This window comes from Coregonus lavaretus, assembly GCF_964263955.1.
Source record: "Coregonus lavaretus genome assembly, chromosome: 31".
NCBI classification, from domain to species: Eukaryota; Metazoa; Chordata; class Actinopteri; order Salmoniformes; family Salmonidae; genus Coregonus; species Coregonus lavaretus.
This window is the reverse complement of record NC_140018.1, coordinates 22,549,149-22,576,107: the sequence shown is the minus strand read 5'-3', so window position 1 is coordinate 22,576,107 and position 26,959 is coordinate 22,549,149. Positions and strand designations below refer to the sequence as shown.

Here is a 26,959-nt window from a genome sequence, read left to right as displayed (position 1 = left end):
GTTTGTTTCACTTTGAAACCATTGGTTTATGTTTGACATACATTTTAACGTGGAAAATCTGAGCATCAGCATCACTCTGTTGCAGTGGAATTGCCCTACAGCTCGGCACAGTCCCGTCCCACATCTTATTATCACTTATTTGGCTAAATGATTAACCATAGTTTCCTCTTGATATAGCAGTCTTAAAATGGACTGCTACCTTGAAATCAACATTAAGATGTTAAAACCTTTAAACTCCAATTGAACTCTGTCTGTGACATTTCCTGACATCATATTTTCCTCTCTCTCTCAATCCAGTTGTTCTCAGGAGACAGGCCAGTGTGTGTGTAGAGAGAACACATTTGACCAGGTGGAGTCAGGCTTCTACTTAATCGACCTGAACCACTACACCAATGATGCAGAGGACCTCAAGTTTGGACCAGTGAGTCACCAACTCATCTTATGCCTTACACAACTCGGCACATATGTATTGCTCCACCTTCCTCAAACTCCAGTGCCATACTTTTGTTTACCTTTTTTTTACCAATGTCTATGGATTGTACAAGGATTTTAAGTTGGGACTTCGACTCCATACTAAATCTAATTTCATCTCCTATATTGTTCTGCCCTCTCTATAGATTATGCTGATGCCTCACTGTAAAAACCTGGAGATCTTCACTGGTCACTGAGGGAGCTGACGTAGCCACAAACAGTGCCTGGGACACCTTCCAGCACTACCACTGTCTAGAGAACAGCCAGAGGGAGGTCAAGACATCTGCCGCAACTTCATCTTTATTGTCAGCTCTGCTGCACCAGGGAGCTAAAGGTATGGCATTGCACTCCCAACTGTCATGTATGCTTAAACATACTTGTATGCTCATTTATGTGTTTTTTTAAGCGGCAATCAGCATTTGAAACAATAACAAAACATTCTCCTCTCCCCTGTTTCATAAAAAGCTGAGGGATGGGGTAGGAGAAATGTAACCACTCTCAAATTCATAGATAGAGCTATGGATGCAAGGACTGACCATCGAGCCTCCTAAAACCCCATTGGAGGAGACGGCCCAAGGTTCCTCGTCTCAGACCTCCTCCAATAGGTTTTGAGAAGGATGCGAGAGGAAGTGAGGAGTTGAGCAGAGATTAATTGGGACAGGGCTCATGTCATTGTTTTAGGTGGAATCTTATATTGAATGATACATTTATTCTGTTTCACTTATATCTTTGTTCTACTTGTGCTTTTTCCTAAGATGGCTCTAGCGTGCTGATAACATATGATCTGATGAGACTCCCTATGCAATTTGACTCCTCTATTACAGACTCTATTCAATAAAACTTTCAATGTCAAATATAAATAATTTGGGATTCTGTAATTGATAGACGATGGTAGTTCCCAATCAGACAATTACTATTTTTTTTAAAAATCTGTTTTTCTCAGTGCAATGTTTGGTGAATGCATGGGGTTGTTTTGTCCTCAGTCCTCTTTTGAATGCTGTGTGTACTGATTCATTTCTAAACGACCATCATCGAGTCCATCCTCACCTCCTCCATCACTGCAACGGATTGCCCAGTCTGCTGTGAGGGTTATTGGCTGCCACCTGCCCTCCATCAAGGTCCTACATGACTCCAGGGCAAGGAAGCGTGCAGGATCTGATCTCCATCACCTAGGACTTGATATAGATTAACACGGAGGTATCGAGGATATCCCTCACCGGGACCCAGCACCGTTCCTCCGGACCGTACCCCTCCCACTCCACGAGGTACTGAAGGCCCCCCATCCGACGCCTCAAATCCAGGATGGAACAGACAGAGTGCGGCGGAGCCCCCTCGATGTCCAGAGGAGGTAGAGGGACCTCCCGCACCTCAGACTCCTGGAGCGGACCAGCTACCACCGGCCTGAGGAGAGACACATGAAACGAGGGGTTAATACAGTAATCAGGGGGAAGTAATAACCTATAAGTGACCTCGTTGACTCTCCTCAGGACTTTGAACGGCCCCACAAACCGCGGGCTCAGCTTCCGGCAGGGCAAGCGGAGGGGCAGATTCCGGGTCGAGAGCCAGACCCGATCCCCCGGTACAAAGACGGGGGCCTCACTGCGGTGGCGGTCAGCGTTGGCCTTCTGACGACGCACAGCGCGTTGGAGGTGAACGTGGGCAGAATCCCACGTCTCCTCCGCGTGCCAAAACCAGTCATCCACTGCAGGAGCCTCAGTCTGCCTCTGGTGCCACGGTGACAGAACCGGTTGGTAACCTAGAACACACTGGAAAGGTGTTAGGTTAGTGGAGGAGTGGCGGAGAGAGTTCTGGGCATATTCAGCCCATGACAAGAACACCGACCACTCCACCAGCCGGTCCTGGCAGTAGGACCGCAGGAACCTACCCACGTCCTGATTTACCCGTTCCACCTGCCAATTACTCTCGGGGTAGAATATACTCTCAGAGGATATAGTGTCTGACCGAGACCCCCAGACGTTCCATGAACGCCTTCCAGACCTTGGACGTGAACTGGGGACCTCGGTCAGACACTATATCCTCTGGTACCCCGTAGTGCCGGAAGACATGTGTAAACAGGGCCTCCGCAGTTTGCAGAGCCGTGGGGAGACCAGGCAGAGGAAGGAGGCGGCAGGCTATAGAAAAGTGGTCCACAACGACCAGGATGGTGGTGTTACCATGGGAGAGGGGAAGATCAGTTAGAAAATGAACACTTAGGTGAGACCATGGTCATTGTGGAACTGGTAAAGGTTGTAATTTACCAGCTGGGAGGTGCCTAGGTGCCTTACTCTGGGCGCACACTGAGCAGGAGGAGACATACACCCTCACGTCCTTAGCCAAGGTAGGCCACCAGTATTTTCCGGTCAGGCAGCGCACTGTACGGCCGACACCTGGGTGACCAGAGGAGGGTGACGTGTGGGCCCAGTAGATCAGACGATCACGGATAAGAGCATGACAACGACCCGAAACACACAGCCAGGGCAACTAAGGAGTGGCTCCGTAAGAAGCATCTCAAGGTCCTGGAGTGGCCTAGCCAGTCTCCAGACCTGAATCCAATATAAAATCTTTGGAGGGAGCTGAAAGTCCGTATTGCCCAGCGACAGCCCCGAAACCTGAAGTATCTGGAGAAGGTCTGTATGGTGGAGTGGGCCAAAATCCCTGCTGCAGTGTGTGCTAACCTGGTCAAGACCTACAGGAAACATATGATCTCTGTAATTGCAAACAAAGGTTTCTGTACCAAATATTAAGTTCTGCTTTTCTGATGTATCAAATACTTATGTCATGCAATAAAATGCAAATTAATTACTTAAAAATCATACAATGTGATTTTCTGGATTTTGGTTTTAGATTCCGTCTCTCACAGTTGAAGTGTACCTATGATAAAAATTACAGATCACTACATGCTTTGTAAGTAGGAAAACCTGCAAAATCGGCAGTGTATCAAATACTTGTTCTCCCCACTGTATATACCCTTGGCGCAGGGACTCTGTGACATATATTTCCATAGCCACCATTTCAGCCTGTGACAGGGGGTATATATGACTCCTGGGAGGTACAGCTTCTACCCGGAGGTTTATCGCGCAATCCCCCGCCCGATGAGGTGGTAATTTAGTCGCCTGCGTTTTAGAGAACTCTTGCGCCAGATCTAGGTATTCAGGGGGAATGTGCACGGTGTAGGTATGTCTGGACTTTCCACCATGGTTGCACCAACGGAAACACCTAGACACCTACCCTGACACTCTTGCGACCACCCCGTGAGAACCCTCTGTGGCCATGAGAAGGTGGGGTTGTGGAGTGCTAGCCAAGGGATATCTAATACCACAGGGAAAGCAGGAGACTCAATAATGGAAAAAGTAACCTGCTCACAATGAGTCTCCTGGGTAATCATGGTGACTGGTGCAGTAACTTCCTTAACCAACCCAGACCCTAATGGTCGACTATCAAGTGCTCTGATGGGGCGTGGAATGGATAGGGGAATCAATGGAATGCCTATACGGTGTGCGAATGCCCTGTCCATACATTTCCCAGCTACGCCTGAATCGACTAGCGCCTTACACTGGGGAACTACCATGTGCTCAGGAAAGGAGATGTGTATTTTACAGTGCGCAGCAGAGGGCTCTGAACGAGTGTGGGTGTTCGATACCTGGGGTGATGCGAGAGTGCCCTGCCTGCCGCCTCCAAACCCAGAAGAGCGTTGACGAAAACGTGTGGTGAAAAGTCCCTTCGCGCCACCAGTGTGGCACTGGCGCTGTCGTCCTCCGCTCTCTCGGCTAGCGGTTCCACCCATCTCCATCGGTTCTGGATCCGAGTCGGCCGGGATGGAAACGGGCAGACCTCCTCCAGGACGTCCTCTGGTTGCCAGCAGGTTGTCCAAATGAATGAACATGTCCACCAGTTGCGCGAAGGACAACATGGTGTCACGGCAGGCTAGCTCCTGTCGGACGTCCTCTCGCAGATGGCACCGGAAATGGTCGATCAGGGCCCGCTCGTTCCACCTGGACCCAGCTGCCAGAGTTCGAAACTCCAATGCGAAGTCCTGCACAGTCCTCATCCCCTGCCTCAGGTGGACCAGCCGCTCGCTCGCCTCTCGACCCTCGGGTGGGTGATCGAAGACCGCCCGGAAGAGGCGAGCGAACTCCCCGTAGTTCTCCAACGCAGCTCCTCCTTCGTTCCACACCGCGTTGGCCCACTCCAGGGCTTTCCCCGGATCGGGTTCTCTCCTCTCCAGGCGTTGGACGATTCCAACGAATCCATCGCTTCACCCAAGCTCGCTAGCATAGTTGAATGCTCCTGGACCCGTTCCACGACTCCAGGCATGCGGGTGGGTGATTCTGTGAGGAGGTGGTGTTGAAGAAGTCAGGCGCAGGAGGGTAAATCACAAAATAATAGGCTTTAATCTGCAAAATACAGGTTTACGCAGAAATGTGTCAAACACACTCCAGGGCACAAAACAGGCGCACTGGAAAATACAAGGCACACGGGAAAATACTCCTGTCGATACAAAATACACAAGCTTCACTAACCTCCACAATAAACAATCACCCACACAGACATGGAAGCAGAGGGAACACTTATACACTTAGACTAATGAGGGAATAAGGACCAGGTGTGTGTGATTGAAGACAAGACAAATGGAGTGATGATAAATGGATCGGCAGTAGCTAGTAAACCGGTGACGCCGAACGCCGAAACCTGCCCGAACAAGGAGGGGAGGCAGCCCCGGCGGAAGTCGTGACAGCTTGTCAAAAATGTAATGTAATACAATGGCAATCCGGGTTATAGGTTAAAATCCTACGCATGAACTGACGACATTATTATGCATATTCATTGATAATGCTGGAAAATAAGATATGCAATATATTTTTAAATAGCTATATATATATATTGAGGTGAGAGCATTGGAAATGCTTTTGGCGGTTGACCTGCTTCTGTTTTGTGGGTGGCACTGTGTGCTGTTTTCGATGGATGGGTCCTGGCCTCTCGGGCCCTAGGGATCCATAGGGACGGGGGTGGTATGCCGATCACTGGGATGACGGCCCAACTTGGGACGGGGAGGGGCTTTAGCGGGGGAATTAGTGGAGAACAATTGGAGGGTTAGTTAGCAGCAATGCAACTATCATGGTACAGCTATATGGACACTCAGTCACTATGGTATTTTTTATGGGTAATTTACAAACATATGTAATGATAAATAGTTTTGAAACTTGTATCTCATTATGGTATATGGTGAAATAAGTATAGCCAGTTATAATTGTAATGGCTTAGCAGATAATAACAAAAGAATAACAATATTTACTTTAAAGAAAGTATCACTGCCTCCTTCTCACAAATGATCCAAAAAATATAAAAATTAAATAAAGTTGGTTCAACACAGTGGCGGGTCATTTTGACCCTAGGACAACGGGAGGGTTAAATATCCTGATCTAGTGAGATATACATGGCGGAGACTCAATCAAGCTAGTCGTCTTGACTTCTTTCTTATGTCATTCTCGTTGGCACCACAATTTTAAAAATGTCATATAATTGGCATATACATTACTCTTACTGAATTTCCTCGTGGGCGAGTATATTGGAAATGTAATCAAAGCCTATTGGATGATAACTTGTTTTTAACTAGGACAGAGGAATTCATAACTGATTTTTTCTGACATAACATAGCTACAGCAAATCCCCTTATTGTATGGGACACCTTTAAATGTGCCTTTAGAGGCCATGCAAAGAAAAGCAATTTAGGTCAAAAGAGTCCATACTAACAAAGGAAATAGAAGGTCTAACAGAACAGATAGATAGCAATAAAAACTGTAACATAGAGGCTCAGAATAAATTAGAGGAAAAACAAAAAGAAATGGAGAAACATATTCAAGAAAGATCAAGTGTAATATATTACAAAAATAAAGCAAACTGGATGGAATATGGGGAAAAATGCACCAAATAGAATTTACTGAAACTGGTTACAATTGACGGAGTCACCCATAATTCACCAAATTATATTTTGAAGGAGGAAACAAAGTACTTTAAGCATATGCTTTCGTTTCAGTCGCCTCCATCTCCTCTAACTGAAGCTAATTGTAGAGATTTTTTTTCTATTGATAATGTAAAATTAACAGCCATACAGAAAGACTAATGTGAAGGTGAAATTACAGAGGAGGAACTTCTAGATGCAATGAAAGACTTTAAGTCCGGGAAAACTCCAGGGTTGGATGGCATACCAGTCTAGGTATACCAAACCTTTTTTGATATACTCAGAGGACCGTTATTAGCATGTTTTAACCACTCCTATGTAAATGGTAGATTATCAGACATTCAAGAAGAAGGTCTGATTTAATTATTACTGAAACAGGATACAAGTGGAAAATACAAAGATCCAGTCCATAAAAAAAATTGGAGGCCCCTTACACTTCAGTGTTGTGATGCAAAAATTCTAGCAAAATGTATAGCTCATAGAATTAAAAAGGTATTGTCGGACATTATTCATTCTAATCAGACAGGTTTTTTACATGGAAGATACATTGGAGATAATATAAGGCAAGTACTGGAAACAATAGAACACTGAAAAATCAGGGAAACCAGGCCTGCTATTCATAGGAGACTTCGGAAAGGCATTTGATAAAGTACGACTGGGGTTTATATATAAATGCCTGGAGCATTTCAATTTTGGAGAATCTCTTATAAAAATAGGTTAAAATCATGTATAGGTGTGTAAAATAGTAAATAATGGCTATTTCTCAGAAAGTTTTAAACTGTCAGAGGAGTGAAACAAGGTTGTCCACTATCGGCATATCTATTTATTATGGCCATCGAGATGTTAGCTATTAAAATCAGATCCAACAATAATATCAAAGGATTAGAAATCCAGGGCTTAAAAACAAAAGTGTCATTGTACGCTGATGATTTATGTTTTCTTTTAAATCCACAACTTGAATCTCTCCACAGCCTCATAGAGGATCTAGATACATTTTCTAACCACTCTGGATTACAACCAAATTATGATAAATGTACTATATTACGTATTGGATCACAAAAAAAAAAAAACTATTACATTACCATGTAGTTTACCAATAAAATGGTCTGATGGTGATGTGGATATACTCTGAATACATATCCCAAATGAAATACAGTGGGGAAAAAAAGTATTTAGTCAGCCACCAATTGTGCAAGTTCTCCCACTTAAAAAGATGAGAGAGGCCTGTAATTTTTATCATAGGTACACGTCAACTATGACAGACAAAATGAGAAAAAGAAATCCAGAAAATCACATTGTAGGATTTTTAATGAATTTATTTGCAAATTATGGTGGAAAATAAGTATTTGGTCAATAACAAAAGTTTCTCAATACTTTGTTATATACCCTTTGTTGGCAATGACACAGGTCAAACGTTTTCTGTAAGTCTTCACAAGGTTTTCACACACTGTTGCTGGTATTTTGGCCCATTCCTCCATGCAGATCTCCTCTAGAGCAGTGATGTTTTGGGGCTGTCGCTGGGCAACACGGACTTTCAACTCCCTCCAAAGATTTTCTATGGGGTTGAGATCTGGAGACTGGCTAGGCCACTCCAGGACCTTGAAATGCTTCTTACGAAGCCACTCCTTCGTTGCCCGGGCGGTGTGTTTGGGATCATTGTCATGCTGAAAGACCCAGCCACGTTTCATCTTCAATGCCCTTGCTGACGGAAGGAGGTTTTCACTCAAAATCTCACGATACATTGCTCCATTCATTCTTTCCTTTACACGGATCAGTCGTCCTGGTCCCTTTGCAGAAAAACAGCCCCAAAGCATGATGTTTCCACCCCCATGCTTCACAGTAGGTATGGTGTTCTTTGGATGCAACTCAGCATTCTTTGTCCTCCAAACACGACGAGTTGAGTTTTTACCAAAATGTTCTATTTTGGTTTCATCTGACCATATGACATTCTCCCAATCCTCTTCTGGATCATCCAAATGCACTCTAGCAAACTTCAGACGGGCCTGGACATGTACTGGCTTAAGCAGGGGGACACGTCTGTCACTGCAGGATTTGAGTCCCTGGTGGCGTAGTGTGTTACTGATGGTAGGCTTTGTTACTTTGGTCCCAGCTCTCTGCAGGTCATTCACTAAGTCCCCCCGTGTGGTTCTGGGATTTTTGCTCACCGTTCTTGTGATCATTTTGACCCCACGGGGTGAGATCTTGCGTGGAGCCCCAGATCGAGGGAGATCATCAGTGGTCTTGTATGTCTTCCATTTCCTAATAATTGCTCCCACAGTTGATTTCTTCAAACCAAGCTACCTACCTATTGCAGATTCAGTCTTCTCAGCCTGGTGCAGGTCTACAATTTTGTTTCTGGTGTCCTTTGACAGCTCTTTGGTCTTGGCCATAGTGGAGTTTGGAGTGTGACTGTTTGAGGTTGTGGACAGGTGTCTTTTATACTGATAACAAGTTCAAACAGGTGCCATTAATACAGGTAACAAGTGGAGGACAGAGGAGCCTCTTAAAGAAGTTGTTACAGGTCTGTGAGAGCCAGAAATCTTGCTTGTTTTTAGGTGACCAAATACTTATTTTCCACCATGATTTGCAAATAAATTCATTAAAAATCCTACAATGTGATTTTCTGGATTGTTTTTCCTCAATTTGTCTGTCATAGTTGACGTGTACCTATGATGAAAATTACAGGCCTCTCTCATCTTTTTAAGTGGGAGAACTTGCACAATTGGTGGCTGACTAAATACTTTTTTTCCCTACTGTAAATGATCTCACTCCAATACATTTTAATAGAAAGTTAGCAAAAATAGATAAGATCTTGCTACCATGGAAAGGTAAATACCTGTAAATTTGTGGAAAAATCACCTTGATTAACTCTTTATTATTATCCCAGTTTACCTATTTGCTTATGGTCTTGCCTACGCCTAGCGAACAGTTTTTTTTAATTATATGAGAAAAAAATATTCCATTTTATTTGGAATGGCAAGCCAGACAAAATTAAACGGGCCTATTTATGTAATGAATATGAATTCGGAGGACAGAAATTATTAAATATTAAAGCATTAGACCTATCAATTAAAGCTTCAGTCATACAAAAGTTATACTTAAATCCGAACTGGTTCTCTAGCAAATTAGTAAGATTGTCTCACCCAATGTTCAAGAATGGCCTTTTTCCCTTTATTCAGATTACAACCTCACACTTACAGTTATTTGAAAAGGAAATAATCTCCCAAATATCTCTATTTCTAAAACAAGCCATAGAAAGTTGGTTGCAATTTCAATCTAATCCTCCAGAAACAACAGAACAAATAATGCAACAAATATTGTGGTTAAACTCAAATATACTAATAGATAAAAAACCTTTTTTTTTGACAACATTTTTAAAAAAGGTATAATCTTCGTAAATGAGATCATAGGTAGAACTGGTGGAGTTATGTCGCACATGCAGCTAACAAAAACATATGGAAATGTCTGCTATACTCAAAATTACAACCAAATAATTGCAGCATTACCGCAAAATTGGAAGAGGAAAGTGGAAGGGGGAAAATGTAAGGAACTTGTCTGTCGGCCTTGCATTAAAGAACATAATTGGTTAAAGGAAACTGTGAAAAATAAAAAAAAGTATACCAGTTTCATTTTTTTTTTTTTTTGCTGCGAAGAGACAGAATCATTAGACATTAGACAGAATCATTAGATCATTTGTTTTGGTACTGTCCATTTGTAGCTTGTTTTTGGACACAGGTCCAGGAATGGCTAAAGGATTGCAATATTTACCTGGAGCTAACCCTGCAGATAGCATTACTGGGTGATCTGAAAAGTCATAGTCAATCGATCAATAATATAATAATACCTTAGCAAAAATGTTTATTTTCAATTTAGAATCTGTAGAAACAATGAGAATAGAAAGGTTCAGAACTTTTGTAAAACATCACAGTACAGTTGAAAAATATATGGCAAATAGAAATCCAATATGGATGGTGTTGAGAGATAGATGGGTGGTGTTGATTGGAGTTGAAGGATGGGACTAATAACAACTAACAACAACTAATAACAACAAGATAACTAATAAAGTAAGCATACTGTGTCCATAATAAGTATATATGTTATAGGTTGAGAGCTTTTGTGAAAGAGCACAGTTAGAAAGATATGGCATATAGAAGCAAACCGGATGGACATCATGAAAATGATCGGAGAGGTTGAGGGTAGAGGAAGTTCAGGAGTAAAAACAAACAAAATAGAATTATTGTAAAATTGTCCATAAAATGTATATAGTATGTATATGCTGGAAGTAGAGGCCTAAGCATTGTTGTTCACTAGTTTACGCCAATTAGGGAAGGGATGGTGGGTTGGAAAGTAATAAAGGGAAATATATTTTTTAAAAGGAAATGTATATGTATGTGTATACAGTGGGGAGAACAAGTATTTGATACACTGCCGATTTTGCAGGTTTTCCTACTTACAAAGCATGTAGAGGTCTGTAATTTTTATCATAGGTACACTTCAACTGTGAGAGACGGAATCTAAAACAAAAATCCAGAAAATCACATTGTATGATTTTTAAGTAACTAATTTGCATTTTATTGCATGACATAAGTATTTGATCACCTACCAACCAGTAAGAATTCCAGCTCTCACAGACCTGTTAGTTTTTCTTTAATAAGCCCTCCTGTTCTCCACTCATTACCTGTATTAACTGCACCTGTTTGAACTCGTTACCTGTATAAAAGACACCTGTCCACACACTCAATCAAACAGACTCCAACCTCTCCACAATGGCCAAGACCAGAGAGCTGTGTAAGGACATCATGGATAAAATTGTAGACCTGCACAAGGCTGGGATAGGCTACAGGACAATAGGCAAGCAGCTTGGTGAGAAGGCAACAAATGTTGGCGCAATTATTAGAAAATGGAAGAAGTTCAAGATGACAGTCAATCACCCTCGGTCTGGGGCTCCATGCAAGATCTCACCTCGTGGGGCATCAATGATCATGAGGAAGGTGAGGGATCAGCCCAGAACTACATGGCAGGACCCGGTCAATGACCTGAAGAGAGCTGGGACCACAGTCTCAAAGAAAACCATTAGTAACACACTACGACGTCATGGATTAAAATCCTGCAGCGCACGCAAGGTCCCCCTGCTCAAGCCAGCGCATGTCCAGGCCCGTCTGAAGTTTGCCAATGACCATCTGGATGATCCAGAGGAGGAATGGGAGAAGGTCATGTGGTCTGATGAGATAAAAATAGAGCTTTTTGGTCTAAACACCATCCCAACCGTGAAGCATGGAGATGGAAACATCATTCTTTGGGGATGCTTTTCTGCAAAGGGGACAGGACGACTGCACCGTATTGAGGGGAGGATGGATGGGGCCATGTATCGCGAGATCTTGGCCAACAACCTCCTTCCCTCAGTAAGAGCATTGAAGATGGGTCGTGGCTGGGTCTTCCAGCATGACAACGACCTGAAACACACAGCCAGGGCAACTAAGGAGTGGCTCCGTAAGAAGCATCTCAAGGTCCTGGAGTGGTCTAGCCAGTCTCCAGACCTGAACCCAATAGAACATCTTTGGAGGGAGCTGAAAGTCCATATTGCCCAGCGACAGCCCCGAAACCTGAAGGATCTGGAGAAGGTCTGTATGGAGGAGTGGGCCAAAATCCCTGCTGCAGTGTGTGCAAACCTGGTCAAGACCTACAGGAAACGTATGATCTCTGTAATTGCAAACAAAGGTTTCTGTACCAAATATTAAGTTCTGCTTTTCTGATGTATCAAATACTTATGTCATGCAATAAAATGCAAATTAATTACTTAAAAATCATACAATGTGATTTTCTGGATTTTTGTTTTAGATTCCGTCTCTCACAGTTGAAGTGTACCTATGATAAAATTTGCAGACCTCTACATGCTTTGTAAGTAGGAAAACCTGCAAAATCGGCAGTGTATCAAATACTTGTTCTCCCCACTGTATGTATATATACACTGCTCAAAAAAATAAAGGGAACACTTAAACAACACATCCTAGATCTGAATGAATGAAATAATCTTATTAAATACTTTTTGCTTTACATAGTTGAATGTGCTGACAACAAAATCACACAAAAATTATCAATGGAAATCAAATGTATCAACCCATGGAGGTCTGGATTTGGAGTCACCCTCAAAATTAAAGTGGAAAACCACACTACAGGCTGATCCAACTTTGATGTAATGTCCTTAAAACAAGTCAAAATGAGGCTCAGTAGTGTGTGTGGCCTCCGCGTGCCTGTATGACCTCCCTACAACGCCTGGGCATGCTCCTGATGAGGTGGCGGATGGTCTCCTGAGGGATCTCCTCTCAGACCTGGACTAAACTCCTGGACAGTCTGTGGTGCAACGTGGCGTTGGTGGATGGAGCGAGACATGATGTCCCAGATGTGCTCAATTGGATTCAGGTCTGGGGAATGGGCGGGCCAGTTCATAGCATCAATGCCTTCCTCTTGCAGGAACTGCTGACACACTCCAGCCACATGAGGTCTAGCATTGTCTTGCATTAGGAGGAACCCAGGGCCAACCGCACCAGCATATGGTCTCACAAGGGGTCTGAGGATCTCATCTCGGTACCTAATGACAGTCAGGCTACCTCTGGCGAGCACATGGAGGGCTGTGCGGCCCCCCAAAGAAATGCCACCCCACACCATGACTGACCCACCGCCAAACCGGTCATGCTGGAGGATGTTGCAGGCAGCAGAACGTTCTCCACGGCGTCTCCAGACTCTGTCACGTCTGTCACATGTGCTCAGTGTGAACCTGCTTTCATCTGTGAAGAGCACAGGGCGCCAGTGGCGAATTTGCCAATCTTGGTGCTCTCTGGCAAATGCCAAACGTCCTGCACGGTGTTGGGCTGTAAGCACAACCCCCACCTGTGGACGTCGGGCCCTCATACCACCCTCATGGAGTCTGTTTCTGACCGTTTGAGCAGACACATGCACATTTGTGGCCTGCTGGAGGTCATTTTGCAGGGCTCTGGCAGTGCTCCTCCTGCTCCTCCTTGCACAAAGGCGGAGGTAGCGGTCCTGCTGCTGGGTTGTTGCCCTCCTACGGCCTCCTCCACGTCTCCTGATGTACTGGCCTGTCTCCTGGTAGCGCCTCCATGCTCTGGACACTACGCTGACAGACACAGCAAACCTTCTTGCCACACTCGCATTGATGTGCCATCCTGGATGAGCTGCACTACCTGAGCCACTTGTGTGGGTTGTAGACTCCGTCTCATGCTACCACTAGAGTGAAAGCACCGCCAGCATTCAAAAGTGACCAAAACATCAGCCAGGAAGCATAGGAACTGAGAAGTGGTCTGTGGTCACCACCTGCAAAACCAGTCCTTTATTGGGGGTGTCTTGCTAATTGCCTATAATTTCCACCTGTTGTCTATTCCATTTGCACAACAGCATGTGAAATGTATTGTCAATCAGTGTTGCTTCCTAAGTGGACAGTTTGATTTCACAGAAGTGTGATTGACTTGGAGTTACATTGTGTTGTTTAAGTGTTCCCTTTATTTTTTTGAGCAGTGTATATATATATATATATATATTTGCGAGAGAAAAAAAACATATGGGGGATTAGAAGTGATGCAGACAATTACATTGATGGAAGTTACAATCTATCTGCAATATTAAAGCTGATCTACCCCCTAAACATTTAAAAAAAAATTATAATAATAAAGGAAGTGTGCAGGAAAGATCATCGCTGACCCCTTCCACCCCCTCTGGCAAAAAAGTTCAGGTCAACTGCGTCCAAAACCTCCCGCCACCTGAACCGTTTCTTCCCCCGTGCCATGTTCCTCACCAACCGTCCACCCGGTCCTCTCATCCATGGACTTTGCACAATGCATCCACAGACTGCACCCTGCACTATCATCCCATAACTGCACATTGAAATGCATAATTTTACTTATTTGTTTACATTTTACAGGAGCAATTAGGGTAAAGTGCCTTGCTTACGGGCACATCGACAGATTTTTCAGTCGGCTCGGGATTCGAACCAGCAACCTTTCGGTTACTGGCCCAACGCACTTAACCACTAGGCTGCTTATAGTGTTCATAGTGTACACACTGTATGTGGAAATTCTATAATTTTTGTCTGTATATTGTGGCAGCACCATTTCACAGTCAAATTCCTGTACATGCAAATGTATTTGGCAAATAAACCTGATTCTGACATGTTAACCTTAATTTAGCTGGTTTATCATGTCAGTTTACATTTCATTATTTGGTACTGGTTATGTACTGGATGAACGGTAGCAGCTAGCAGATTCTCCCATTTGTGTCTTCATATAATTCAAAATCCCCATGTGCTGTGTGTCCTTCCTTGGGTTTAATACCCTAAATATTGGCTCCTGCCTGCAATTAACGTAGTGGCCTCGTTTTATGGTGTTTGCTAAAGCTGACTGTCTGCAAAATGTCTTGTGTTAACGAGGAGGGTATCCAGAGAGTGACTGGCCCTGCCTTCATGTCCTGAGTCTGACAATAAAACGCGGTAGCTCTATTAACGTAGTGGCCTCGTTTTATGGTGTTTGCTAAAGCTGACTGTCTGCTTTTCATTTAACTGGCTAACAAGTAAAACGCTAGCTAAGTTTAGCTAGTAGATTCCAAAACGCAAGGTATAGTATACCTATTAGAATTTATTTCCCAATTAATTAGGTTATCAAGCTGCTGGGTTTCACAAGTCGTTCGGCAATTACTGCTCAACAAGTCTAGCTAGCTAAACAGACGGCTCTGCAGTGCATTGCAAACAGAAAACTCGTAATAGCCAATCACAACACTGGACGGGCCAATGGCAGGCATTTTTTTTGTTCGTCCATCACTCCAGTGAAAGTGACCAATCTAAGATTTCTAGACACGCACCCGTCTGTAAGGCCGCCCTCAATCAGCCTGAAATCCAAACCCAAGGTGCCAAGACTTGAGAGAGCAATTTGATAAATTGAGAGTGAAAACCTGACAAAACAAGTGACTATTGCTGGTGGACAATTTAATGCGTTCAAATATTTGTTTTACACGTTTGAATCACGTTTCCTTGCTTACAGTTATATACGTACTGTTTAAGACATGTTTATATTTTTTATCTGTGACAATGAAGTTCTGCTCGCTCAAAGTCACACTTTCAAGCAGTAGTGGCAAACTCTCAAATGTAATTTGCGCTCTTGACTGGCCTGTGCCCTCGCTGGACCCGTCCTCTGCTCGCTTGAACATTTTCTTCTCTTTCGATTGTGTTGGCTCGCGCAATGATGTTGCATCATTCTCGCGCGCGCCATCTACTGCTCATTCGACTTTTTGCTCGGATTTGACAACAAATGTAGCTGCCATTCTTGTGTTTGTATCGTTACAGCAAAGCGACCCGACGCTAAAAAGAGTGATGACTATGAAGACATTTTGGAAGAGCAAACATGCTCAAGAATATTGTCAATTCTGATCAGCTACACTATGTGATTAATCAGGTAGGTAATCAATACCATTGGCCGCATGTGCAAAGGTTGTCATGGTTGTTATATGTTGTGAAGTGTTACAATCTCAGTTTTTCTATTGTGCCTCACACCACAGTGACATCTCGACCCCTCTGATCCACAATTTTTGTCTACATATGTAGATGACAAAATGTGTTGATCAAAGTGTGCAGGAATGTAACTTTGTGATTGCTTTGCATGCAGGGTCATACTTGACCTTATCACTAAAGGGTTAATTCCTTCCCTTCAGTGTTTAAACCAGTTTGAACACCAATGACTAATGTCTTGACAACTTTCTCTGAAACTGTCTTTGGGGTTAGGCAATACATGTATTATTCATAACCCCTGCCTTCTGGTTGATGATCATGCCCAGGTGTCACAAGAGTCTGGCGAGGCTCCTGACATCATCCAGGAAGAGGCCTCTGTCATTCTGGAGGAGATGGCCTACCGGCTCCAGATCAGCACTGTCCGCTTCTTTGCCTTCACCCTCAGTAAGGCCTTCAAAACGCTCTTACAAAATGTATGTGTTAACGAGGAGGGTATCCAGAGAGTGAGTGGCCCTGCCTTCAATAAAAAACGGTAGCTCATTTCCTCATCAGATTAGTTTAATGTGTTAAAGCAACTATTCTGATTCTGAGTTTTGTTATAAATGTAATGCAAAGTAGTACGTTAAGGATTATGGGGCATGTGGGATATTAACTCTTTGCCCTGTTAATAAAGTTAATTCATATCCACACATTCTTAATTTCTTCAGCTCCAACAGGCCATCCAGGAGCATCCGGTGGTGCTGCGCCCCAGTCACCGTAGTTACATGGACTTCCTGTTGATGTCCTACATTCTGCACCCCTATGACCTTGCCCTGCCTGTCATCATAGCCGCGGGAAGTAGGGGTGCTGAGGGTGCTGCAGCAACCCCTGCAAAAATCTGAATAAAAAAGGAAATATATATATTTTAGAAAAATATATTATTTCACAGAAGTAGTGCACTGGGCCTTAAATACTCCTGTATTAGCGGACCAATATAGCAGTCTGCAGCGCCGGCTATTTAGGACAAACCTTACACTCATAACTTTCGATAACTCATAACTCTCTCCACTAATACTTAAGTGTATTTTTCTCTCAGTTTTTGTTATTTTTTGTTGTTGAATTGAGACCCTGTTTAATTTGAGTTGATTCGTCATGTTCTTCATTAATCACTGGTCCTCCTAACTGAGTCCTATCCTGTTACAGACACATCCCTGTGAAGCCCATGGAGGAGACCCAGTAGATTCTGAACGACACAGCCTACAGGGTAGTGCATCTGCAGGAGGACAACATGGAGCTGAAGCCCTGTGTCCTGATGGCCTCCCTCCTCCTGCAGAACCTGGAGGGCCTGGAGCTGTCTGTGCTGACAGACAGAGCAGACCCTCTGGCGCCGAGGCCCTGTCCTTCCTGGACTGGCCTGGTAGGATCCACACCCATCCATAGGCAATGCACATTGATCCCAGTGTAACTCTTCCTTTTAACCCTAACTCACTCTTAACTCCACATTGATTGTGCTTCTGGCTTTAACTATCCTGTTGACCTCAAATGATACAGTAAGCTCTTTGATGCTGTTGCTTAGTGTTTTGTCATTGATGTAGCCTCAGCACAACTTAGCCTAAATTTAAATGCAGCACATCTGGTGCCACTCCAGGCAACAAGCAATGTCATACACATTGCTTTAGAATGTAATCAAAGGCAATGTAATTATCTTTTCAAAAAACTGCCCCACAAAAACCCAAGATATGTAATCAGGGTGTTGATTGCAATATGGTCGTATTGGAATTTAGCCAGGAAATGAATCTTAATTTCCTTGCCGAGGTCTTTCTCGGACAAAAGTGTTTCAGGAGCCCTAAACATTTTTATCCATCTGATAGTTCAGAATCTCAGTTCACTCATTGACTTTGACTGGACTCGTATGATTTATTACACCTATTGCTCCTGATGCAATATGATGTTTGATATCCAGTTCACTTTGATGTCAAAATAAAAACTGTTTAAGTATGAGCGACTGAGCTAGCTATCTCTATAATTAGCTCAGTGTGAACCTCTCGGCTTGCTAACCAGAGCCAGATGGTGCTCTCACGGCCCTTCAAGGCCTCAGATGTGAGTCCCTTGTCACTGCTCTGGGGACGTCACCTGCCATCCTTAATAAGTGACTGGTGTTGTGACAGGATGTTGTGTCTGAAGGATCGTCTCAGTTAGACACTTTGTACGTGCCGTCCAGACGGAGCTCACTGCTGGGCCTCGTGTCACCTTGTCACTTTGTCTGACTCTCTTTTCTTTTCTCTATCTGTCTCTCGTTGTCTCTGTCATTACGCTCTCTCCTCCAGACCATGCTCCCACAGCTAAGGTGGTGTCGTCCAGCCTGGCTCTTCATAGGAGTTTGGTGTGTGTCTCAGGGGGCCGGGTTAGTCTGGTGGTGGGGGAGCCCCAGGGCCCGGTGACCCCAGAGGAGGCTCTCTTTAACTGGGCCGTCAACGTGCTCTCCTGTGCTTCCTACAGGAAGCAGGTCCTCCACGTGTTCCTCTGGCCTGCTATGCTGGCTGTGGCCATGCACACCTCAGCCTCCTCCAAGAAGGGTGAGTGCCTGGCTGTAGGCTAACTCTGCTCTCATTAATAATAATAAACAGGTTTTATATAGCGCTTTTCATGGACCCGAAGATGCTTATTAGAACTATTTTATTAGGGTTGAAATAAAATGTATAGTCCCAGTTTGTTTCCACTCAATATACCTGCTTTCATGTCATCCCAATAGGGTGCTAGCTAGTATACATGGCTGAGGTTTTGAATGTGTGTTTTTCAATTTAATTAAATGAAAAATGTCTCTTTCATCCTCTGTCCTGTGGACACTGTCCAGGTAATACTTAGATGCAGAGTGAAGAAAAAAAAAAATATATATATATATATATATCAGTGGCTGGAAGGCGTGCGTTATGATTCTGAACAGTCAGATAGCTAGCAACAATGACAAGAAGCTGCCATGTGGGAAATGATAGGTGGCTTGTTTCAGCTCATTGTATATTTTGTTATTATTGATGCATGTCTTGTTTTGAGGTGTTTTGCCTGATGTCATGTATATGCTACTTCGCTAGCTAGCTAACCAACAACTGTAATGATGTATTTGAGAGATAACAAGTGCTCATTGCACAACTGTATTTATGTTTTCAAATATAGTTTACATGTTGTCAACAGCCTGTGGTGAATATCCCTGCAGGACTTTGAGGAGGCGTGTTACCTGTTGGTGAAGACTGGTGCTGTTCAGATGCTGCATCAGGACATAGTGATGACACAGAGGTCAACCCCTACTTTCCTTCTTCAATGGCTTGCTGGAACCATTCCTATAAAGATACCAGGTACACTGACCCTCTGTCTAGCACTTATGTAAAGCTTTTATCTGAGCATTGTACTTCATGATAGCTTTGTAATAGTTTATAACACTTTTCTTACATTTCACTCAAAGCGCTCAAGAGACTTGTAGTGACCTGATGATTGAGCAGTATTGTGGACATTGATAGAGGTCCAAAAAGCTTCAAATGCATTTCACAGTGGCAAACTGTCTTGCCTATATTGTGAAATATGAACTTGTTTCATGCTCAGTCTCCAGTAGAGGGAGCTCGATAACCAGAGCATTGTCATATTATAGTGTTACTACTGGGTGTCTACAAATCGGCACTCCACTTACACATTCCTCTGGATAGTGCCACTCTGTGTTTTTCAGTGGCTGTGGCGTTGAATTCCTGTGTGTGTGTGTCCTCTGTATGTGGTGTGTCAGTACCTATGTGAGGAGGCCAGTGAGGGCCTTACAGAGAAGCAGTACATCCATTTTCCATTTTTCCATTTTAGTCATTTTAGCAGACGCTCTTATCCAGAGCGACTTACAGTTAGTGAGTGCATACATTTTCATACTGGCCCCCCGTGGGAAACGAACCCACAACCCTGGCGTTGCAAGCGCCATGCTCTACCAACTGAGCTACACGGGGACATCCCTGCTGTCCGCAGCTTCGCTGTCAAACTCATCCAAGCAGGTACCTTCACTTCACTCTCTGAAAAGTTTTGAGTGTGGTCTGGGTTCAGTCAGCAGGACCACAACTCTAGTTTACAACAAACCTGAACGTTATCACTTTATTTGGATAGTCCTAAATTAATAGTTTGAAGATGTTCAGTAGATGTTCAACTGTCAACAACATTTTAACTTACTATCCATTAACCCTAGCCATAACACTAACTTTAGCTTTATGTCCACATCCTGGGTCAGCCCTAACCCTAATCCTTGCTTCATACCCCGGCTGAACCCTAACCTTAGCCATAAACCTAAACTTAGCTTAATGTCCACACCCCGGCTAAACCCTAACCTTAGCCATAGCTATAACCTCCGCATGTGTATTTCCCACCGTAAAGCATGGAGGAGGAGGTGTTATGGTGTGGGGGTGCTTAGCTGGTGACACTGTCTGTGATTTATTTAGAATTCAAGGCACACTTAACCAGCATGGCTACCACAGCATTCTGCAGCGATACGCCATCCCACCTGGTTTGGGCTTAGTGGGACTATCATTTGTTTTTCAACAGGACAATGACCCAACACACCTCCAGGCTGTGTAAGAACTATTTTACCAAGGAGGAGAGTGATGGAGTGCTGCATCAGATGACCTGGCCTCCACAATCCCCCGACCTCAACCCAATTGAGATGGTTTGGGATGAGTTGGATGGCAGAGTGAAGGAAAAGCAGCCAACAAGTGCTCAGCATATGTGGAAACTCCTTCAAGACTGTTGGAAAAGCATTCCAGGTGAAGCTGGTTGAGAGAACGCCAAGAGCGTGCAAAGCTGTCATCAAGGCAAAGGGTGGCTATTTGAAGAACCTCAAATATAAAATATATTTTGATTTGTTTAACACGTTTTTGGTTACTACATGATTCCATATGTGTTATTTCATAGTTTTGACATCTTCACTATTATTCTACAATGTAGAAAATAGGAAAAATAAAGAAAAACCCTTGAGGTGTGTCCATTGACTGGTAGTGTATATAAGAATATATAATAATTATCTGGCCATGCAAATTCCTAATTCAGCCTACACAGATATTGCACATTACATTTGAAAAAACAGACACACACGCTTGAGGGTAGGGCAATCACCAGATGGTGTCGCAAAGTAGTGTGGGTTGCACCTCCATCACTCGGTCACGTCATTGTCATTGTTATCAACGTTCCACAGACACCGCAGCCACATTGAGGTCCAGAAGTAGAACAGAGGCTATTGACTATGAACGGGAGCTAATGACTGTTTCACCCAGTGATGTAGTCGAGTCACTAAACCTCGAGTCCCAAGTCCCCTGTGCTCGAGTCCGAGTCCAAGCCGGATTCACCAATGGTTGAGTCACGAGTTGAGTTACGAGTCCCCTATGACTGAAGTCCCAGTGCTTGAGTCCTGGTCCAAGTGCTCAAGTCTGAGTCACTAGGTCCACATTAACTCAATATAAAGATATAGTGTAGTGGCAAGAGGGATTTAGTCAATAAATTGTTTGCTATCCATTTTTCTTTCTTTCTGTGCCACAAACTGTTTGCATATAGGCTACTAGTAATGTTACCAGGGCCACGTTCAGTTGCAAAACGTTCTTGAATGTTGCAGATAGAAATGCCATGAATAGAGCCAACGTTATTCCTCATTCAACATGTCAGAGAGGCATGTTTGTTCTACATATAATATTTCTATCTGAACGTTCAAAATGTTGCATCCTGCTGAACGCACCACAGGTTGTTAGCTGTAGCTAGCTAATGAGTTAACATGACTGAACAAGGTGTAGCCTAAACAAATGGTTAACGGTGCAGTCTGCAAGTAGCCTAGTTTTAGAACAGCCTGCGATATGCATTATGAATGTAAAATGCGGCCCACCAATGCACAAAATAAATAAAAAAACATAGCGCCGGTATTATGGGGCATATCTTTTGAACGGTAATGGCTAGAATCATGCTGTTTTCTCAGAGGAAAAGAGGGAGACTTGGTTAGTTCGTTGTCTACAGAACCTGGCTATGAAAAGCAGTGGGGAAAGTGCGAGGGTTGATAGAGACTACAAATTCAAAAACGGTTCTACACTCAAGGGAGAGAAGCATAGCTAGACTGTTGTTTTACTATTCAACTTAATGCTGCTATTGTTTTACATTTTGTAAAGATGCTTGTGTTTCTTAACCAGGCTGCTGGTGACTGGTTAGCTACGGGGAAGCAAGAGAGTCGCCTTCGCGATGTGTATAATTGGAGGCGGAGGCGGAGCCTGTCTGCTCACTCCCCCGCAGCTCACCAGCTGATGTAGGCTAGGCTGTGTGTGCCGGGTGTGGCACATCCTTCCCACTGCTGAGCAGAACTGCGTTGCGCATCTGTGCTGCTTATATTAATTGTGCTCACCACTGAAAAGCTCTCAATCGCTCCAAAAACTATTGTCCAGCCACTCAGTAGTCAGATTTTAGTCACAGAGATAATTTAGTCTCCTCCAGTTTTAGTGAACTGAAAGGATTTTGTTTAGTTATAGGTTTTTCTGGGTCTATTTAGCCAGTTATAGTCTTGTCAATTGCCACTGAAAAATAGGTGTTTGACAAATATTTTAGTCACTATTTTTGTTGACGGAATTAACACTACCCATAGGCCTGGGCATAGCCATACGACACGCCATCATCCTTGGCATGGGGCTGCCATACAACACTGTGAGAAAGAAGGGAAAAAAGCATTGGTTACAAACATAAAGGTACATGCACAGAACATATTTATGGATAAACACTGGACATTTTACACACGCAGCACAGCTGGAAAACTGCAGCTCGCAGTTACCGCTTACTTTGCACTGGGATAGAGAGAAGATTTCTAAAGGTGGAAGTTGGGAGAGTTTTTGTTCGGGTGGTTCAGTGAAACAATTATAGTTTCTGAGGTGGAAGTTTTGGTGAGGGAGGCCCTGCTCTCTCCTCTCCCAGATGTTTAGTTCATTTCATTCCGATCTCCTCTGCATTATTGTAGCCATTTGCTACAGCCTGTCAACTATGCCTCTGCCTATCCCTGTTCTCTCCTCTCTGCACAGGCTACACAAACGCCTCACACCGCGTGGCTGCTGCCTCTCTAACCTGGTGGTCCCTGCACGCACCCCACACCTGGAGTTCCAGGTCTCAGGCAGCCTCTGGAACTGCCGTTCTGCTGCCAACAAAGCTGACTTCATCCCCGCCTATGCTAACCTCCAGTCCCTCGACTTCCTGGCGCTGACGGAAACATGGATTACCACTGAAAACACTGCTACTCCTACTGCTCTCTCCTCGTCTGACCATGTGTTCTCGCATACCCCGAGAGCATCTGGTCAGAGGGGTGGTGGCACAGGAATCCTCATCTCTCCCAAGTGGACATTCTCAATTTTTCCCCTAACCCACCTGTCTATCTCCTCATTTGAATTCCATGCTGTCACAGTCACTAGCCCATTTAAGCTTAATATCCTTGTCATCTATCGCCCTCCAGGTTCCCTTGGAGAGTTCATCAATGAGCTTGACGCCTTGATAAGTTCCTTTCCTGAGGATGGCTCACCCCTCACAGTTTTGGGGGATTTCAACCTCCCTATGTCCACATTTGACTCATTTCTCTCTGCCTCCTTCTTTCCACTCCTCTCCTCTTTTGACCTCACCCTCTCACCGTCCCCCCCTACTCACAAGGCAGGCAATACGCTTGACCTCATCTTTACTAGATGCTGCTCTTCTACTAATCTCACTGCAACTCCCCTCCATGTCTCCGACCACTACTTTGTTTCCTTTTCTCTCTCGCTCTCCTCCAACACTACTCACTCTGCCCCTACACAGATGGTAATGCGCCGCCGCAACCTTCGCTCTCTCTCTCCCACTACTCTCTCCTCTTCCATCCTATCATCTCTTCCCTCTGCTCAATCCTTCTCCCTCCAATCTCCTGATTCTGCCTCCTCAACCCTCCTCTCCTCCCTTTCTGCATCCTTTGACTCTCTGTGTCCCCTATCCTCCCGGCCGGCTCGGTCCTCCCCTCCAGCTCCGTGGCTTGATAACTCATTGCGAGCTCACAGAACAGAGCTCCGGGCAGCGGAGCGGAAATGGAAGAAAACTAAACTCCCTGCCGACCTGGCATCTTTTCACTCCCTCCTCTCTACATTTTCTTCATCTGTTTCTGCTGCTAAGGCCACTTTCTACCACTCTAAATTCCAAGCATCTGCCTCTAACCCTAGGAAGCTCTTTGCCACATTTTCCTCCCTCCTGAATCCTCCCCCCCCCCCCCCTCTCTCTGTGGATGACTTCGTCAACCACTTTGAAAAGAAGGTTGACGACATCCGATCCTCGTTTGTTAAGTCTAATGACACTGCTGGTCCTACTCACACTGCCCTACCCTATGCTTTGACTTCTTTCTCCCCTCTCTCTCCAGATAAAATCCTGCGACTTGTGACTGCAGGCCGCCCAACAACCTGCCCGCTTGACCCCATCCCCTCCTCTCTTCTCCAGACCATCTCCGGTGACCTTCTCCCCTACCTCACCTCACTGATCAACTCATCCTTGACCGCTGGCCATGTCCCTTCCGTCTTCAAGAGAGCGAGAGTTGCTCCCCTTCTCAAAAAACCAACACTCGATCCCACTGATGTCAACAACTACAGACCAGTATCCCTTCTTTCTTTTCTTTCCAAAACTATTGAGCGTGCCGTCTTTAGCCAACTCTCTTGCTATCTCTCTCAGAATGACCTTCTTGATCCAAACCAGTCAGGTTTCAGGACTGGTCATTCAACTGAGACTGCTCTTCTCTGTGTCACGGAGGCTCTCCGCACTGCTAAAGCTAACTCTCTCTCCTCTGCTCTTGTCCTTCTAGACCTGTCTGCTGCCTTTGATACTGTGAACCATCAGATCCTCCTCTCCACCCTCTCCGAGCTGGGCATCTCCGGCGCGGCTCACTCCTGGATTGCGTCCTACCTGACCGGTCGCTCCTACCAAGTGGCGTGGCGAGAAGCTGTCTCCGCACCACGTGCTCTCACCACTGGTGTCCCCCAGGGCTCAGTTCTAGGCCCTCTCCTTTTCTCCCTATACACCAAGTCACTTGGCTCTGTCATATCCTCACATGGCCTCTCCTATCATTGCTACGCTGACGATACACAACTAATCTTCTCCTTTCCCCTTCTGATAACCAGGTGGCGAATCGCATCTCTGCATGTCTGGCAGACATATCAGTATGGATGACGGATCACCACCTCAAGCTGAACCCTGGCAAGACGGAGCTGCTCTTCCTCCCGGGGAAGGACTGCCCGTTCCATGATCTCGCCATCACGGTTGACAACTCCGTTGTGTCCTCCTCCCAGAGTGCGAAGAGCCTTGGCGTGACCCTGGACAACACCCTGTCGTTCTCCGCTAACATCAAGGCGGTGACCCGCTCCTGCAGGTTCATGCTCTACAACATTCGGAGAGTACGACCCTGCCTTACACAGGAAGCGGCACAGGTCCTAATCCAGGCACTTGTCATCTCCCGTCTGGATTACTGCAACTCGCTGTTGGCTGGCCTCCCTGCCTGTGCCATTAAACCCCTACAACTCATCCAGAATGCCGCAGCCCGTCTGGTGTTCAACCTTCCCAAGTTCTCTCACGTCACCCCCCTCCTCCGCACACTCCACTGGCTTCCAGTTGAAGCTCGCATCCGTTACAAGACCATGGTGCTTGCCTATGGAGCAGTGAGGGGAACGGCACCTCTGTACCTTCGGGCTCTGATCAGTCCCTACACCCAAACGAGGGCATTGCGTTCATCCACCTCTTTCCTGCTGGCTCCCCTTCCTCTGCGGAAGCATAGTTCCCGCTCAGCCCAGTCAAAACTGTTCGCTGCTCTGGCACCCCAATGGTGGAACAAGCTCCCTCACGACGCCAGGACAGCGGAGTCACTCACCACCTTCCGGAGACATTTGAAACCCCACCTCTTTAAGGAATACCTGGGATAGGATAAAGTAATCCTTCTACCCCCCCCCCCCCCCCCAAAAAAAAAACAATTGTAAAGTGGTTATCCCACTGGCTATAGGGTGAATGCACCAATTTGTGAGTCGCTCTGGATAAGAGCGTCTGCTAAATGACGTAAATGTGCCCTTGAGCAAGGCACTTAACCCTAATTGCTCCTGTAAGTCGCTCTGGATAAGAGCGTCTGCTAAATGACTAAAATGTAAATGTAAATGTAAATGTAAGTGGTGAGGTAGAGGGTAGGAGAAAGGAGAGATAGAGAGAGAGGTTGAAGGGGGAGTGGGAGCGAGGTAGAGAGTAGAGTGGGGGATAGGAGAAAGAGTGGAGATGAACGTGGAGTAAGGGAGAGGTAGAGGGTAGGATGGGGGACAGAGAGAGGTTTAGAAGGGGTACCTACTAAATGTATCAAATCATACTACATAGCTGAAAGTGTTTGCGCAGTTTATGTGAAGTTGGAGCGTCATGGCAGTCTTGCCTGTAAGTGGTGGCACGTTCCCTTTAATGCATCTGACCAAGTCCTGCACAGTGTAAACAGAGTTGTTTTTACCCAGTGTCCTCTGCAGGCTTGAGACTGAAGCTCAGTTGGTTCTCAACAGGCTGCTTGCCAGGTAACTAAGCTCTCTGTGGTCCTTGAGCTCTGAGAGAGGAAGAGAGAGGGAGCTAGATAGACAAACCGACAGACAGACAGACAGAGAGAGAAGAGGAAATACAGGGTTTTGAGTGAAACAAGTGGACTGTGACTAAAGAATACTGGTAGTGTCTTGCAAATAAGTTAGTACCTTAACAGTGTCCTTAGGGGCAGTCTTTTTAGAACATTGACATACTGTATGTTAAACAATATTAACACTGGATGGCACTGGAGGGGATTGCCGCCGAGCTCCTGACTAATTGTGCTATTTTGTTTTTTAATTGCGTTGATTTTAACTTTTTCTGTACATAATGTTTCCGCCATCGTTTCCTATGACCGAAAAGGACTTCTGGACATCAGAATGTTTCATATGTTTCCTATGTTTCACTGTGTTGTGGCTGAACAAGAACATGGATAATATATAGTTAGCTGGGTTTTCCAGGCATCG

General features: G+C 44.8%; 1 pseudogene across 1 annotated transcript; it reads left to right on the top strand.

Moving 5' to 3' along the window:
* The first annotated feature begins 993 nt into the window (after positions 1-993).
* Positions 994-18,519, top strand: LOC311106803 (dihydroxyacetone phosphate acyltransferase-like; annotated as a pseudogene). Its single transcript has 6 exons — positions 994-1,076; positions 15,831-15,888; positions 16,268-16,444; positions 16,649-16,778; positions 17,108-17,337; positions 18,248-18,519. The product of its transcript is annotated as a dihydroxyacetone phosphate acyltransferase-like (transcript).
* Positions 18,520-26,959: the final 8,440 nt, after the last annotated feature.